At 44.1% G+C, this 19,160-nt stretch overlaps 1 long non-coding RNA gene across 1 annotated transcript; it reads right to left on the minus strand.

Moving 5' to 3' along the window:
* Positions 1 to 13,880: 13,880 nt before the first annotated feature.
* Positions 13,881 to 19,114, minus strand: LOC311106843. Its single transcript, XR_014610358.1, has 5 exons — positions 18,992 to 19,114; positions 18,153 to 18,280; positions 16,261 to 16,325; positions 15,987 to 16,149; positions 13,881 to 15,827 (listed from the first exon to the last, which is right to left on the minus strand). It is a non-coding gene; the product is annotated as an uncharacterized lncRNA (long non-coding RNA).
* Positions 19,115 to 19,160: the final 46 nt, after the last annotated feature.

Raw genomic sequence — 19,160 nt, forward strand, 5'->3', positions numbered from 1 at the left:
CACTGATGTTGGGCGATTAGGCCTGGCTCGCAGTCGCCGTTCCAATTCATCCTAAAGGTGTTCGATGGGGTTGAGGTCAGGGCTCTGTGCAGGCCAGTCAAGTTCTTCCACACCGATCTCGACAAACCATATCTGTATGGACCTCGCTTTGTGCACGGGGGCATTGTCATGCTGAAACAGGAAAGGGCCTTCCCCAAACTGTTGCCAAAAAGTTGGAAGCACAGAATCGTCTATAATGTCATTATATGCTGTAGCATTAAGATTTCCCATCACTGGAACTAAGGGGCCTAGCCCGAACCATGAAAAACAGCCCCAGACCACTATTCTTCCTCCACCTAACTTTACAGTTGGCACTATGCATTGGGGCAGGTAGCGTTCTCCTGGCATCCGCCAAACCCAGATTCGTCCATCGGACTGCCAGATGGTGAAGCGTGATTTATCACTCTAGAGAACACGTTTCCACTGCTCCAGAGTCCAAAGGTGGCAAGCTTTACACAACTCTGTCTAGCCATTAACATAAAGGCCAGAATGGTGGAGTGCTGCAGAGATGGTTGTCCTTCTGGAAGGTTCTCCCATCTCCACAGAGGAACTCTGGAGCTCTGTCAGTGTGACCATCGGGTTCTTGGTCACCTCCCTGAACAAGGCCATTCTCCCCCGATTGCTCAGTTTGGCCTGGTGGCCAGCTCTAGGAAGAGTCTTGGTGGTTCCAAACTTCTTCCATTTAAGAATGATGGAGGCCACTGTGTTGCTGGGGACCTTCAGTGCTGCAAACATTTTTTGGTACCCTTCCCCAGATCTGTGCCTCAATGTTACGCACTCCTCTCGGAAGAGGGAACGCAACACCCTGCTACAATTCAACTCTCCGTGTTGTGAAAGAGGTATGGGACTGTAGGTGTGAGTAAGGATGACAAAAGGCAGAGAATACCGTTAACAGGGATTTATTCCTTCGCACGGTAAGTTTGGGGAAAAGGGGCTGGAAGGAACCAAAGCAAAGAAAGTAAATATCAAAGCCCCCTCTCCTACCTTACCTGCCTACCCACTACTTACTTAACTAGCACCTCCTGGTGCACTAACCAAAATACAAGGGATGGTCCGCCCAGGTCTTTCCTAGTGTGCATAGACAGTTAACTTCTACGGGTAATGTATGCCCGCGGACCTCTTGCCTAAGCACTCCCTAGGTGCTTTCCCCTTCCCCCCTTGGGAACAAATGAAATAAAATAGCACAAACTGGTTCACAACAAAACCTGAGAAAAAAACAATACTCAGGACATTAAAGAAACTCTCTAAGCAACCAACTAACACAAAACATTACAATTGGTTCTCACAGCAACAACTACACAGTACATACCAAATGTCTTAGCAACAACCAACATGCTATAACTCTCAGCCATTCTGCCCCCCCCCTTCTGAGCAACTGGTGCTTATATAGCTTCAGAAGGAGTTGGTAATTGGAGACAGCTGCGTCCTGACGAGGGCGCGGGGTCAGCTCTCCAATCATCAATGTTCATTGACCAATCAGCTGCTTGTTGGGGAATCTCAGGAACCCATTTCCTGAAATACATACATGAAAATACACAAACCACAACACAGAAACTGGGGAACGTAACACGCCCACCACAAAAAATGCAAACATACAGTTTGCAATAACAAAAACCAACGCATCCCCAGTTATTAAACCCGTGATAGGGCGTCAGCAACCACATTTGCCGAGCCCTTCACATAGGCTATCTGTACATTATATCCTTGTACAATCAGAGCCCACTGCATAAGGCGGCGGTTCTGATTGTACATTTGCTTCAAGAACACCAACGGATTATGGTCCGTGAAGACCATTACAGGCAAGGCACTGGAGCTCAAAGAACTGTAAGGCTAGCAATAAAGCCAGCGTCTCCTGTTCAATTGTGGAGTACCTTGACTGACACGAGTTGAACTTACAGGAGAAGAAACTGACGGGTCGATCCACTCCATCTTCATCTTCCTGCAAGAGAACCGCACCCACCCCTACTATACTAGCGTCTACCTCCAACTAAAAAGGTTTGTCAAAGTTGGGGGCGGCAAGCACTGGGGCACTACAAAGTAGCGCTTTAGCGGACTTAAAAGAATCGTTACAGTCCTGGGACCACATAAATGGTACCTTAGGACTAAGCAGAGATGTAAGGGGAGCTACTACCGTCGAGAAATTCTTACAGAATGTACGATAGTACCCTACCATCCCCAGGAATCTGCGCAACTGGCGGCGAGTCGTGGGAGCAGGATAAGCAACAATTGCTTGCACTTTTCCAGTTACTGGGTGCACTTTACCTTGTCCCACTTGTTTCCCTAAATAAGTCACAGTAGCCTTCCCAAACTCACACTTGCCCAAATTGAGGGTTAAAGAAGCATTCTCCAACCGCTGAAACACACTTTTCAAGGTGGCGAGATGATCAGCCCAAGTAGACGAATGAATCACCACATCATCAAGGTAAGCAGGACAATTTGGCACATCGGCGAACACAATGTTAACTAGCCGCTGAAAGGTAGCAGGTGCATTACACATTCCAAAGGGCATCACAGTGTATTGTACGAAGTTATCTGGCGTTACGAAAGCCAAGATGTCAGAAGCTCGAGAGGTCAGAGGCACCTGCCAATAACCTTTTAGCAAATCTAACTTGCTAACATAAGCAGCAGAGCCAATTCTATCAATGCAGTCTTCTAAGCGAGGTAGAGGAAAATAATCAGACTTTGTAACGGCATTTACTCGACGATAGTCCGTACATAAGCGAGACGTACCGTCAGGCTTAGGAACAAGAATACACGGGGAACTCCAGGAGCTGTTACTGGGTTTTGCCATGTCATTCTGTAATAAATAAGCTACTTCACTTTTCATTACCTCCCTTTTCTTTGCATTAACCCGGTACGGATGCTGACTTATGGGAGCCGCGTTCCCCACATCCACGTCATGTTCCAAGATGGATGTGCGACTTGGAACGTCCTGAAACACATTGAGAAAACTGTTTATCAATAGGATAAGTGTCATAAATGCTGTAGGTGGGTGTAGTGGTGGAATCAAGCGCAGGACACCGAAGTATAGTCCAAAAGACTTTAGTGGAATATCCAACAAGGAAAACAGAACAAACTTGCCCGAAGGCGAAACTACGCACGTAGGCGACAAACAAAAGGCGCACTACACAGGTGCGTAAAACGCTCCAACACAGTGGACTAAAGCTCAACCGAGCGAATAAGGAAATCGACAAGCAAACATTCGACAGGAACAATCACACACAAACACAGACACACCCAACGAGACTTAAATAGAACACTAATGAGGACTAACTAGACACAGGTGTACAACATCAAGACCAAACCAAACGAACATGAAACATAGATTGGTGGCAGCTAGTACTCCGGGGACGACGACCGCCGATGCCTGCCCGAACCAGGAGGAGGAGCAGCCTCGGCCGAAACCGTGACAATAAGATGCTTAGTTTGCTCGTTATCAAAATGTTCCATTTGAGAGGGTAACTTTTTCAACATATCTGAATTACATAAGCGTTCACACTGCTGTAACGTATGGCGCAACTCCAACCCGTCCTCCTTATCCTCCTCTAGGTCCAAGCCAGGCTTCAGCACAACCGCAGCCACACTGGAGACGGTGGCCTGGACCGGCTTACCTGAGGAACTGTTGGGAGAATCACGCACATAATATGCTTTCAGCATGTTAACATGACACACTCGGGAAGAACGCCTCCGATCTGGGGTCTTTATTACATAATTGGTGTCACTGAGTTTCTTTTCCACAAGATATGGTCCAGAAAAACGTGCTGACAGAGATGAGCCAGGGATTGGCAACAAAACTAAAACTTGATCCCCTGGTGCAAAAGAACGGCCAACAGCCTTTTTGTCATAATGCAACTTAATGCGTTTTTGAGTAGAGGAGAGAGACTTTTGGGCTAACGCACATGCAGTGTGCAGTCTCTCCCGCATCTTACTGACATAATCCAACACATTTTTAGGGGCACTACTGGGTGTAGGAGATAAGATATGCTCCTTCAACACTTTCAGCGGACCCCGTGGGGTGTGTCCAAACACAAGGTCAGCAGGGCTGAACCCTAAGGACTCTTGTATTGCTTCCCTACTAGCAAATAGGACAAAGGGCACCCCCTCATCCCAATCAGTACTGGTATCCATGCAATACTTGCGTAGCATTGCCTTCAGCGTCTGATGCCAGCGTTTGAGAGCCCCTTGACTCTCCGGATGATACGGACTGGGGACCTGATGGGAAATACACAGCGTCTTCAACACATTAGAGAACAGCTTTGACATAAAATTGGATCCCTGATCAGTTTGGATTACTTTAGGGAGTCCAAACGTAGAGAACAACTTTACCAGTATCTTCACGACAGTCTTAGCCGCTATTGTACGCAGAGGAATAGCCTCTGGGTATCGAGTAGCACTGCACATTATTGTTAGTAAGAACTGGTTACCTGACCTGGTTTTCGGCAACGGACCTACACAATCAATTATCACTTTTTCAAACGGTTCCCCCACCACAGGAATCGGGCCGAGCGGCGCACAAGGAATTGTTTGATTCACTTTCCCAGTGAGTTGACATACGTGACATGTTTTACAAAATTGGACAACCTCAGACTTCAAACCTGGCCCAAAAAAATGATGAAGGACTCGGTTATAAGTCTTCGTGATCCCCAAGTGACAGCACTTGCTGTCGGAACGGTGTAGGAACAACCACTTGACACACTTCACTCCAGTCACTAACGGTGTCATGAGCTGCCCAGTTATGCATCAAAACTCCTGCTTCCATAAAGTAGGCAGTCTCCTTAGTTTTAGCTTCCTCAATGGACATTACCGAAGTAAAACACTTGCGAAGACTGGTGTCTCTCTTTTGACATTCAATCACCTTCTCAGGGGTGACAGACAAAAGAATGTCATGTAATTGGGGCGCAATTTCACTTTCCCCTGCCTTAGTTTTTACGGGAGTAAAAACTGTCGGCATTGCAGAAGGAATACTCGGTGCATTGAATTCTACCTCAACCTTCTCAAAAATGGAACTAGCCAAATCCACCACATCTCCTAGCTTGTGAGATTGTGCCCTCGTTAACACACAAGCTGGAAAAACATGTGGAAATGCTTGAACCAGCTTATCATCTGCAATTCTGATTTCTGGGTTGTCTACTACCTCTAACACAGGAGTGACGTTACCACCAGCAATATCATTCCCTAGTAACAATGTAACTCCTTTTACTGGCAGTGTAGACACTACACCAACACGGAAACATCCTGATACCAAGTCTGACACTAAGTGGACCCAGTGTAATGGTACAGGTACTGTTGTTGTCCCGATCCCTTTTAATATGACATGCGAGCCACAATACGTTTCAGGAGACCAGGGTAAAGCATCAGTAAACATTACTGACTGCGCCGCCCCGGTGTCTCGTAAGATTTGAATGGGCTTTTGATCAGCTTGTTCTCCAGTTAAGGAAACACAACCGGCAAATATAAACGGAGCATAGACAGGATCCGGTTTCTCAAATGCTGAATCCATAACTCGGTCCAACGGACGAGCCAAAGACTTGACTAAACCCATACTTTTCATTTTTGGGGACGGTGACAGGGACTGTTTCGGTTTATTTTTCAAAACCGGCAGTCCGCAATCACATGACCCTTTTGGTGACAGTAAAAACATTCACGGTTTTCTTGAAAAGGCTTAGGGTTGTCAGAGGAAAAGCGACCTGAACGAGGCACTGATGATGTAATCGTTCGGTCTTCAAAACGAGGCGCACCAAAGACAGTCTTGTGTGTCAAAGCGTACTCATCTGCTAACACTGCTGCCTGGGCCAATGTCACCACTTTCTGTTCATTTAAATGAACTACAATTCTATCAGGGAGGTTGCTTTTAAAATCCTCTAACAGCATCAACTCCTGAACATCAGCAAAGGTGTTAGCTTTGCTGGCTGAACACCAGCGATTAAACAGAGACTCTTTGTCCCTTGCAAACTCAACAAAAGTACGGTGAGATGTTTTTTTGTGGTTCCTGAAGCGCTGTCTATAAGCTTCAGGCACCAACTCATAAGCCCGCAACACGGTAGTTTTAACTGTTTCATACTGTAAACTGTCTTCCAGGGAGAGAGCAGCTACTACTTCCTGGGCTTTCCCAGACAATTTACATTGTAACAGGAGCGGCCAAACCTCGGGTGGCCAATGTAGCGCAGCGGCCACACGCTCAAAAGCAAATAAATAGGAATCAACTTCCGACTCTCGGAATGGAGGGACTAACGCTATATTTTTACTTAGTCGCACTGAAGCCAGCGTCTAGCTCCAGTTGTCTGATTCTCATCTCCTTTTCCTTTTCAATTTCCATTTTCCTTATTTCAAGTTGGAATTGGAGACAGCTGCGTCCTGACGAGGGCGCAGGGTCAGCTCTCCAATCATCAATGTTCATTGACCAATCAGCTGCTTGTTGGGGAATTTCAGGAACCCATTTCCTGAAATACATACATGAAAATACACAAACCACAACACAGAAACTGGGGAACGTAACACTTGACACAATCCTGTCTCGGAGCTCTACGGACAATTCGCTTTGTCATTATGGGGTATTGTGTGTAGATTGATGAGGATTTTTATTTATTTAATACATTTTAGAATAAGGATGTAATGCAAGAAAATGTGGAAAAAGGGAAGGGGTCTGAATACTTTCAGAATGCACTGTATGGTGTATTTAGCAGTCTTGTTTATCAGTCTTATGGCTTGGGGGTAGAAGCCGTTCAGGGTCCTGTTGGTTCCAGCACTGGTACTGCTTGCCATGTGGTAGCAGAAAGAACAGTCTATGGCTTGGGTGGCTGGAGTCTTTGACAATTTTTGGGGCCTTCCTCTTCTAGTTCTGGTTAGACAGCTGAAGTTGTACACTACTACACACAACTGATTTTGATTTGTTAGGTTAAGTGTAGGCATACTGTTTATAAGCACATCAATATGATATTTATAGCAGAAAATGTTTTGTCTTTGCAACACGAACTTATCCATCTATTTTATTTCTTTTTTCAGAAAGTATTCATGCTCCTTGACTTATTACACATTTTGTTGTGTTACAGTCTGAATTCAAAATGCATTAAATATTTTTTTTCTCACCCATCTACACATTTCATTGAAGATGAAATATCTAATTTACATAAGTATTCACACCCCTGAGTCAATACATCTTAGAATCACTGTTGGCAGTGATTACAGCTGTGAGTCTTTCTGGGTAAGTCTCTAAGAGCTTTGCACACCTGGATTGCACAATATTTGCCCATTATTATTTTAAAAATTCTTCCAGTTCTGTCAAGTTGGTTGTTGATCATTGCTAGACAGCCATTTTCAAGTCTTGCCATAGATTTTCAAGCCGATTTAAGTCAGAATTGTAATTAGGCCACTCAGGAACATTCAATGTTGTCCTGGTAAGCAACTTCAGTGTATATTTGGTCTTGTGTTTTAGGTTATTGTCCTGCTGAAAGGTAAATTTGCATCCCAGTATCTGTTGGAAAGCAGACTGAACCAGGTTTTCCTCTAGGATTTTGCCTGTGCTTAAACTCTATTCCATTTATTTTTATCCCAAAAAAACTCCCTTGCCGATGACAAGCATAACCATTAACATGATACAGCCACCACCATGCTTGAAAGTATGAAGTGGTACTCAGTGATGTGTTGTGTTGGATTTGCCCCAAACATAACGCTTTGAAAAGTTAATTTCTTTGCCACATTTCTTGCAGTTTTATTTAATGCCTTATTGCAAACATGTTTTGGAATATTTGTATCCTGTACAGGCTTCCTTCTTTTCACTCTGTCATTTATGTTAGTATTCTGGAGTAACTACAATGTTGTTGATCCATCTTAGTTTTCTCCTATCTCAGCCATTAAACTCTGTAACTGTTTTAAATTCACCATTGGCCTCATTGTGAAATCCCTGAGTGGTTTTCTTCCTCTCTGGCAACTGAGTTAGGAAGGACGCCTGTATCTTTGTAGTGACTGGGTGTATTGATACAGTGGGGGAAAAAAGTATTTAGTCAGCCACCAATTGTGCAAGTTCTCCCACTTAAAAAGATGAGAGAGGCCTGTAATTTTCATCATGGGTACACGTCAACTATGACAGACAAAATGAGAAGAAAAAAATCCAGAAAATCACATTGTAGGATTTTTAATGAATTTATTTGCAAATTATGGTGGAAAATAAGTATTTGGTCAATAACAAAAGTTTCTCAATACTTTGTTATATACCCTTTGTTGGCAATGACACAGGTCAAACGTTTTCTGTAAGTCTTCACAAGGTTTTCACACACTGTTGCTGGTATTTAGGCCCATTCCTCCATGCAGATCTCCTCTAGAGCAGTGATGTTTTGGGGCTGTCGCTGGGCAACACAGACTTTCAACTCCCTCCAAAGATTTTCTATGGGGTTGAGATCTGGAGACTGGCTAGGCCACTCCAGGACCTTGAAATGCTTCTTACGAAGCCACTCCTTCGTTGCCCGGGCGGTGTGTTTGGGATCATTGTCATGCTGAAAGACCCAGCCATGTTTCATCTTCAATGCCCTTGCTGATGGAAGGAGGTTTTCACTCAAAATCTCACGGTACATGGCCCCATTCATTCTTTCCTTTACACGGATCAGTCGTCCTGGTCCCTTTGCAGAAAAACAGCCCCAAGCATGATGTTTCCACCCCCATGATTCACAGTAGGGATGGTGTTCTTTGGATGCAACTCAGCATTCTTTGTCCTCCAAACACGACGAGTTGAGTTTTTACCAAAAAGTTATATTTTGGTTTCATCTGACCATATGACATTCTCCCAATCCTCTTCTTCTTTCATCATAGGTACACGTCAACTATGACAGACAAATTGAGAAAAAATTTTCTCCAGAAAATCACATTGTAGGATTTTAAATGAATTTATTTGCAAATTATGGTGGAAAATAAGTATTTGGTCACCTACAAACAAGCAAGATTTCTGGCTTTCACAGACCTGTAACTTCTTCTTTAAGAGGCTCCTCTGTCCTCCACTCGTTACCTGTATTAATGGCACCTGTTTGAACTTGTTATCAGTATAAAATACACCTGTCCACAACCTCAAACAGTCACACTCCAAACTCCACTATGGCCAAGACCAAAGAGCTGTCAAAGGACACCAGAAACAAAATTGTAGACCTGCACCAGGCTGGGAAGACTGAATCTGCAATAGGTAAGCAGTTTGGTTTGAAGAAATCAACTGTGGGAGCAATTATTAGGAAATGGAAGACATACAAGACCACTGATATTCTCCCTCGATCTGGGGCTCCACCCAAGATCTCACCCCGTGGGGTCAAAATGATCACAAGAACGGTGAGCAAAAATCCCAGAACCACACAGGGGGACCTAGTGAATGACCTGCAGAGAGCTGGGACCAAAGTAACAAAGCCTACCATCAGTAACACACTACGCCGCCAGGGACTCAAATCCTGCAGTGCCAGACGTGTCCCCCTGCTTAAGCCAGTACATGTCCAGGCCCGTCTGAAGTTTGCTAGAGTGCATTTGGATGATCCAGAAGAGGATTGGGAGAATGTCATATGGTCAGATGAAACCAAAATAGAACTTTTTGGTAAAAACTCAACTCGTCGTGTTTGGAGGACAAAGAATGACAGGACTGGCTGGACCGGGCTGGCGACGCGCACCACTGGCTTGGTGCGAGGGGCAGGAACAGGCCAGGCCGGGCTGGCGACACGCACCACTGGCTTGGTGCGAGGGACAGGAACAGGCCGGACCGGGCTGGCGACGCGCACCACTGGCTTGGTGCGAGGGGCAGGAACAGGCCGGGCCGGCGACGAGCACCATTGGCTTGGTGCGAGTAGCAGGAACAGGCCGGACCGGGCTGGCGACGCGCACCACTGGCTTGGTGCGAGGGGCAGGAACAGGCCGGGCCGGGCTGGCGACGCGCACCACTAGCTTAGTGCGAGGCGCAGGAACAGGCTGGGCTGGCGATGCGCACCACTAGCTTGATGCGAGGGGCAGGAACAGGCCGGGCCGGGCTGGCGACGCACACCACTGGCTTGGTGCGAGGGGCACGAACAGGCCGGGCCGGGCTGGCGACGCGCACCACTGGCTTGGTGCGAGGGGCAGGAACAGGCCGGGCCGGGCTGGCGACGCACACCACTGGCTTGGTGCGAGGGGCAGGAACAGGCCGGGCCGGGCTGGCGACGCGCACCACTGGCTTGGTGCGAGGGGCAGGAACAGGCCGGGCCGGGCTGGCGACGCGCACCACTGGCTTGGTGCGAGGGGCAGGAACAGGCCGGGCCGGGCTGGCGACGCGCACCACTGGCTTGGTGCGAGGGGCAGGAACAGGCCGGGCCGTACTGGGCACACGCACCACTGGCTTAGTGCGGGAAGCAGGAACAGGATGGGCCGGACTGGCGACGCGCCCCACTGGCTTGGTGCGAGGGGCAGGAACGGGTCTGGCCGTAATGGGAACACGCACCACTGGCATGGTGGCCTCCTCTCCTAACATGCAGATCTGCCCTGTTGCGGCCTCCTGCTGCTTCGTCGTCCACACAGTGTGCCCCCCCCAAAAAAAATTCTTGGGTTTGCCTCTCGGGTCTCCGCCGTCGGCACTGTTGGCGCCGTTTCTCCTCTCCTACCTGGGCATCCTCCTTCATCGCCTTCCGGTAACGGACGGCCTCCTCCTCCGTAATTCTCCCCCAACCGAGGAAGACATCTACTAATGTAACCTCCTGTTGAATTCCCGGCGTTTGCTCCTGAACACGCTGCTTGGTCCTCGTTTGGTGGGATCTTCTGTCACGCTTGTTTACAGACGGGACGGACCAAGGCGCAGCGTGATATGCGTACATGTTTATTAAATATCAAACACAACAACAAAATAACAAACGAAACGTGAAGTCCAAGGCAACACAACATACCTTAACACGGAACAAGATCCCACAACCCCCTAGTGCCAATAGGCTACCTAAGTATGGTCCCCAATCAGAGACAACGAGCGACAGCTGCCTCTGATTGGGAACCACACCGGCCAACGTAGATCTAGACGATCTAGATCTAAACCTAGAAAACACAACATAGAACATAACCACACAGAAAATACACACCCTGACTCAACAAATACGATTCCCCAGAGTCAGGGCGTGACAATTACAGTGAGGAGTTAGACAAGCTACAGGCAGGAGGTCAGGAGTTGAAGATTATTTAAAATGGCTGAAATCAATGGTGGGAATATATACTGTAGGGTCACAATATTAAATTATAATTTTGAAACTTACTTGTATTTGGATTTGATAGTTGGAATTAGATTTGAGATACAGAATTAAGATCCAGAGAACAGGCATTTTTCATATGAAAGGATTTCAGTCTTTTTGCCAATTTTTAGGTGTTGTCTTTTTTTTTTACATCTAATTTCATTTATTATTTATCTTGTCTATTTCTACATAATTTTTTGTTAGGTTATCAAGTTGGAAGGTATGGGGGTCGACACAGCATTCCTTGTCCACAACCCTGAGGACCCCATACCAGTCAGCACAGCCTCATCTGGGAGGGGAAATGAATTTGTTGAGGTCCAGGATCTGATCGCCACGTTTTCTGTACACTTTTCTGGTACACATATTTTAAAAATAACTTTGGTAACACTTAACCTTAAGCATACAGATGTAGGATATTATTTATTTTTCCTTGCGATAAATGTATCAACCCCTGACAAAATGCCAATTTATTATAATCCACATATCACATTTCCTGTTACTGCAGGATTATTTTCCTGCTGTAGCAAACTGACTCAAATTAAGATCCTACATCTGTACATCTATGGGCCTGGAAATGGGAGTGGAGCTGGAGCTGGGCCTGGAGATGAGAGTAGAGCTGGAGCTGGAGATGGGCCTGGAGATGGGAGGGGAGCTGGAGATGGGAGTGGAGCTGGAGCTGGAGGTTGGGCTGAGGCAGGAGGTTGGGTTGAGGCTGGAGCTGGAGGTTGCAGCAGGACCGACCTGTGTCTAATTCCCCAGAGGTTTGTAATAATATATGCATGTACACTGAGTATACAAAACATTAAGGACACCTGCTCTTTCCATGACATAGACTGACCAGGTGAAAGCTATGATCCCTCATTGATGTCACTTGTTAAATTCACTTAATTCAGTGTAGATGAAGGGGATGAGACAGGTTAAAGAAGGATTTCTAAGCCTTGAGACAATTGAGACATGGATTGTGTATGTGTGCCATTCAGAGGGTGAATGGGCAAGACAAATTATTTAAGTGCCTTTGAATGGGGTATGATAGTAGGTACCAGGCTCACTGGTTTGTATTAAGAACTGCAACGCTGCTGGGTTTTTCACGCTCAACAGTTTCCCGTGTGTATCAAGAATGGTCCACCACCCAAAGGACATCCAGCCAACTTGACACAACTGTGGGAAGCATTGGCGTCAACATAGGCCAGCATCCTGTGGAACACTTTCGACACCTTGTAGAGTCCATGCCCTGACAAATTGAGGCTGTTAGAAGAACTTCCTAATGTTTTGTAAACTCAGTGTAATTGTATGTTATGTAGCTACAGTATGTATGTTTTGTATGTTATGATTGATGCTTGGCTTAGTTCAATACTTAATTCCAGATAAAGAACATCACTGCACCTGACTTTGCACAGCAAATGTGTTCTGCATGATAAAAGAGTAAAAGATAAAACAGTAAATGTAGTCAATGACCAGAATCTTTGCTGGCATAGAAAGAGTCAGTTCAGAATTAGAAATTGGGTAAATGTGTGGAAACTCATTTACCACACTACGAAATGAATGAGGTGTTTCAGTGCAGACACTATATTAAAAACATTTTCAAAGTGTACTGTGAATGTAGCCAACAAGTCAACCTGTATTTTGTCTTTGATTATGAAGAACATACTTTATTACCTTACAATTTATCACTTTGTAATTGTGTCTCTGTATTTATTTTCTTGCAGTCATACACAGACATCCTTGCAGTTGCAATGAACTCCATTATTACTTAGCCACAATGAATTGTTTTTTAATAAAAAATCTAGTGAACATTGGATAAGCAACACTGAACTGCACTGGTTGGTCGTGACGGAGCGAAGTTGTCACTACAAGCCTTACATCAAAGTTGCCTGAAGCTGAATGGAACTATGCCCTGACCAGTTATTCAAATGAAAATCCTTGTCTAATTTACATAAGGATGGTTCACTTACCGGCGTGAACACATTCTTCACATTTATAAACTACCATATTAAAGTTTCATTGCAACCATGGTGTTCATTTTTACTGAAGCATATACAGCATATCAAAGAACATGACAATTATCCACATCATATATAACGTGTTTGCCCATCACGTTATACCCCAGAGGGTGTAAATAAAACCTTTAAAGGTTGGTATGACTTGTATTATTATGATAGGGCACTAAAAGCTATTAGCCGAATGGATTAAACCATGCTTGAAACGGAGCAAGCCATTCGGCTATATGGTAAAATCATGTAGCACAATGGAAAAGCCACAATTTAAAGTTATGGTGTAGTTTACAATGCACTGCTGGAATGGGTTATGTGTATATTCGCTTCATTAAATGATTGTCATCGATACACTGGGTCACATTTATTTGGATAGTCCGGATTTTCCATCTGTAGATGCTCTACAGATAATCATACTATTAATAAACTGTGTTGATAAGCAACTGCTTGCTACGGTTAGAGTTAGAATAAGGGTTAGGAGATAATTAGTTGAAATGTTAATGATAGTCTGTAGAGCATCTACAGATGGACTATCAAAATATAGTATTACCATACACTGTAAACGTAATCATTTTGGCGAACAGAGAGACAAGTTATACTGTAGTAGGATGTCAATGGGATTGAGTAAAATACTAAAGCATGCTCCTGGTCTCCCGGAGTGTTTTATTAGTGTTTTTTTGAATCACTGGTGCAATTTTTTTAAATGTGGTACATTTTCACAATTATTAGCACATAAATCAACAGATCATCAAAATGGGACGTTTCAAAACAAGTACATTTTCAATTGACTGAGTACAACAAACATATTCAAAGTCACTTGTTCACTGCTCCAAATCAATCCTACAATTGGCATACATATTACATCTAAGTTTCAGCTTTTCACAATGCATTATTCACATAACTTTTGATATGATTTTCTTATCATTTGTTAAATTACACACTAAATATGACTTAATCAATTAGCTCAAAACTGATAACTAGTAAAACAAATTGTATAGCGTATACCAAAAGTAAAGTGTCTAGTTTCCATATACAGTGTACAAAACATTATGAACACCTGGGCCCAGATTCACAAAACACTTCTTAAGGAAAAACTTAAGAAGCTTCTTAAGAAAGAAAACAATATCTTAAGATTGAATGATTTTAATGGTTTAAAATAATCAATGCTGAAACTTTGAGATTAAGTTTGTTAGTGAATTAAACATGTTCAATTGCTCTCATGATCTTATTCTCTCACTGCCCAGAGTTTAAGACAAGTGTTTAGCCATCTTGGAATTAAGAACAAATCCAATAACTTTATTTTCAAGAATCTAAGTTCTTAACTTTTTGCTTAAGGATACACATAAGAAATAGCGCAAGAACATTTACAAGAACCTTTGAGGAATAGCAACTTTGCTTAACTTTCTTAATAAGTCTATAGTTAAGGAACAATTGGCAGTTAAGAAAAAAAATGGCAGTTAAGAAGAAATTCACAAAACCTTAAGAAGGTTTTGTAAATCTCGGCCCTGCTCTTTCCATGACATACTGTAGACTGATCAGGTGAATCCAGGTGAAAGCTATGATCCTTTATTGATGTAACTTGTTAAATCCACTTAAAATCAGTGTAGATGAAGGGGAGGAGACAGGTTAAAGAAGGATTTCTAAGCCTTGAGACAATTGAGACTTGGATTGTGTATGTGTGCCATTCAGAGGGTGAATGGGCAAGACAAATTATTTTAGTACCTTTGAACGGGGTATGGTAGTAGGTGCCAGGCCCACCATTTTGTGTAAAGAACGGAAACACTGCTGGGTTTTTCACGCTCAACAGTTTCCCATGCGTATCAAGAATGGTCAACCACCCAAAGGACATCCAGCCAACTTGACACAACTGTGGGAAGCATTGGAGTCAACATGGGTCAGCATCCCTGTGGAACGCTTTCGACACATAGTAGAGTCCATGCCCTGACAAATTGAGGCTATTCTGAGGGCAAAAGTGGGGTGGGGTGCAACTCAATATTAGTAAGGTGTTCCTAATGTTTGGAATATTCAGTGTACAGTTTGTCCCTATAGAACACAAGCACAGACAGACATTAATTCCTGAACCACTTTCATCTTCTGAATCACTGTCCTCCGATTCACTGTCCTTCTCTACATCTGTGCTGACCGAGCCATCACCAACCAACATTGAAAATGCTTGCTGGAGCTTTAATATGTTCTGCATTTCATTTCGGAGCAGCAGAGGCACCCAGGTGAAAGCGTGTTGGCTCGGCCTCACACTGCCCAAGAGAAGCAAGGGCCTCTTCAAAAAGCCACAGCTCTCGCTGGCAATACAAAAGGCCATTTGCTTGTACAAGGTGCCTCTCCTCCTCTGTCCTAAGGCACATGTTATGCAGCATCACTGCACGCTGCTTTGCCCGGAGCAGACTGTCCCCCATGCTGTTGGACACCTGGGACCAGACTGGATGGTCTTGCTGGAGAACATCCACATACTCCAGTCTTGGCGGGAATTGAGGTGACTTGTTCCTTCCATTGTAGGCGTTGATCTGCTGATTTATTCTCTCCGATGTCCGTTTGATTTTTCTGGAGAGCTGCACAGCAATTGTTTGTCCATCTGAAAAACAATTTAAAGAAATGGTAATGAAAATCTTGAAGGTTGATAGAAACCAATCATACAATTCAAAGCACCAGTGTGAATGAGACGTAGATAACAACAGCAGTGATATGCCAGAGTGTGATACAGTGTTCAACAACACTGAATTGGCTGCAGTACCTGCATACTTTCTGACCAGGCCACAATAGAAAGAGCGCTCCAGGACAAGCCTATGGATTGTGGCCAGCAGTCTTCTTTGTCTGCAGACTTTCCAAAATTGCTGCACAGTGTTGAAGAACCAGCGTACAATCCGGTTTCTCTTCTCCATGGCCTTCAACCTTTTCTCCAGGCGGAAACGTGAAAATTTATGTTAAAAGGTTTAAAACCTATATTGACTAGCCCCAATACAGTGGGACAAATATGATGGAGACAACATCCTAAAGAAGCTATTTACTTTTCAAGCTGAGTAGTCAACTGAGCGTTCCCATCATCGGTGATTGACGGGACATCATGTCAGAACTAGAAAATATTATACAAATATATAAGCAAAAATATAACAGTATGAAAGCATCTCAACATAAAACTAACCAGTTAGGAAAACCCATTTGCGTGTAGAGTGGATTATGCAGCATGAAATGATGGCACACAAGTCAGAAGACTTAATGTAGAATATATTTTATTTATTTATTTAACCTTTATTTAACCAGGTAAGCCAGTTGAGAACAAGTTCTCATTTACAACTGCGACCTGGCCAAGATAAAGCAAAGCAGTGCGATTAAAAAACAACACACAGAGTTACATATGGGGTAAAACAAAACATAAAGTCAAAAAATACAACAGAAAATATATATACAGTGTGCAAATGTAGCAAGTTACGGAGGTAAGGCAATAAATAGGCTATAGTGCAAAATAATTACAATTAGTATTAACACTGGAATGATAGATGTGCAAGAGAGTATGTGCAAATAGAGATACTGGGGTGCAAATGAGCAAAATAAATAACAATATAGGGATGAGGTAGTTGGGTGGGCTAATTTCAGAATGGCTGTGTACAGGTGCAGTGATCGGTAAGCTGCTCTGACAACTGATGCTTAAAGTTAGTGAGGGAGATAAGAGTCTCCAGCTTCAGAGATTTTTGCAGTTCGTTCCAGTCATTGGCAGCAGAGAACTGGAAGGAATGGCGGCCAAAGGAGGTGTTGGCTTTGGGGATGACCAGTGAGATATACCTGCCGGAGCGCATACTACGGGTGGGTGTTGCTATGGTGACCAATGAGCTAAGATAAGGCGGGGATTTGCCTAGCAGTGATTTATAGATGGCCTGGAGCCAGTGGGTTTGACGACGAACATGTAATGAGGACCAGCCAACAAGAGCGTACTGGTCACAGTGGTGGGTAGTGTATGGGGCTTTGGAGACAAAACGGATGGCACTGTGATAGACTACATCCAATTTGCTGAGTAGAGTGTTGGAGGCTATTTTGTAAATGACATCGCCGAAGTCAAGGATCGGTAGGATAGTCAGTTTTACGAGGGCATATTTGGCAGCATGAGTGAAGGAGGCTTTGTTGCGAAATAGGAAGCAGATTCTGGATTTAACTTTGGATTGGAGATTCTTAATGTGAGTCTGGAAGGAGAGTTTACAGTCTAACCAGACACCTAGGTATTTGTAGTTGTCCACATACTCTAGGTCAGACCCGTCGAGAGTAGTAATTCTAGTCGGGTGGGCGGGTGCCAGCAGCGTTCGATTGAAGAGCATGCATTTAGTTTTACTAGTGTTTAAGAGCAGTTGGAGGCTACTGAAGGAGTGTTGTATGGCATTGAAGCTCGTTTGGAGGTTTGTTAACAGTGTCCAATGAAGGGCCAGATTTATACAAAATGGTATCTTCTGCGTAGAGGTGGATCTGAGAGTCACCAGCAGCAAGAGCGACATCATTGATATACACAGAGAAAAGAGTCGGCCCAAGAATTGAACCCTGTGGCACCCCCATAGAGACTGCCATAGGTCCAGACAACAGGCCCTCCGATTTGACACATTGAACTCTATCTGAGAAGTAGTTGGTGAACCAGGCGAGGCAGTCATTTGAGAAACCAAGATTAAGCAGGGGAGGGGGGGGGGGACTCATATTTCTGGGATATGTATTGAAAAGGGGCAGGTGACAGCAGGAGGTGATGATAAGAGTATAAAGTAACAGGGAGTAGCTATGCAGATCCAAGAGATTGTGGGACCAGGACTCAGCACACAGTAGGGTATAGGAACGTGGCAGTCATGACTGGTAGGGCTAAACCAGACAGAAAGGGGTGTTTAGAGATGGGATAAAACCTTAGGTCAGATATGTAGCAACTACTTACGCGACTCGATATTGCTCTGCGAGAGTTTCCACGTATCTCTCCTGCCAGGTAAGGAGCAACGTCCTGTTGTCTGTGAGGGTCTCCTTTATCTGACGGGGTCCAAACTTCCACGTCCAACTGTGTGCTGCCTACAACATAATCAAGGGCCTAATTCAATCTATTGCAGAACAAGATAAACCACACTGGCAGTTGTGCCGAGTTCTACATGTGCAATGCTCACAAGTTAGTGAAAAATATCTTATTGGGAATTTTACTAAAATATAAAATTGTCAGTGAAACCACTGTAAGGATTTCATCATCAAATCAATCAAATGTATTTTATAAAGCCCTTTTTACATCAGCAGTTGTAAAACAGCATCAAAAAGTGCTTTACAGATACCCTGCCTGAAACCCCAAAGAGCAAGCAATGCAGAGGCAGAAGCACAATACAAGCGGTTCATGGTGTGCATGCTTGTCAGACTGATGGATAATCAGAACAGGATAGAGCACACAAAAAAACTTTCAAATGTTCATAGATGACCAGCAGGGTCAGGTAAAGACCATAATGGCTATAGAGGGTGCAAACATTTCAAGACTCTAGGGTCAGATGGCTTTCAGGTTTAAAGAAGTGATCACTCAATCATAGGACTGACAGAAGAGAGAAGTATTCAGTCTAGACTTGAAGTTGAGACTGAGTCTGATTCTCTCACATCAGCAAACCATTCCATAAAGAGGAGCTCTGTAGGAGAAAGCCTCGACTCAAGCTACTGAAGCCCTGCTTCCAATTCATCTGATTGAATTAGCAGAAAAGGATAATTACTTATTAACAAAAATGATGAGCAAAACACATGGAATCTAACCTGGAATACTGTTTACCAGCACCATCTACTCCTCCTATGCCTTGATTTCCTCCTTCGGGACCTTCTGCCGACAGAGTTGTATTGCTAGTGCTATAACATATGAAGGTGAACATACATTTCATAGACTTTAAAATACATCAGCGTATTTTTTGTTGCAAAATGATACCAA

The sequence above is a fragment of the Coregonus lavaretus genome (assembly GCF_964263955.1).
Source record: "Coregonus lavaretus genome assembly, chromosome: 31".
NCBI classification, from domain to species: Eukaryota; Metazoa; Chordata; class Actinopteri; order Salmoniformes; family Salmonidae; genus Coregonus; species Coregonus lavaretus.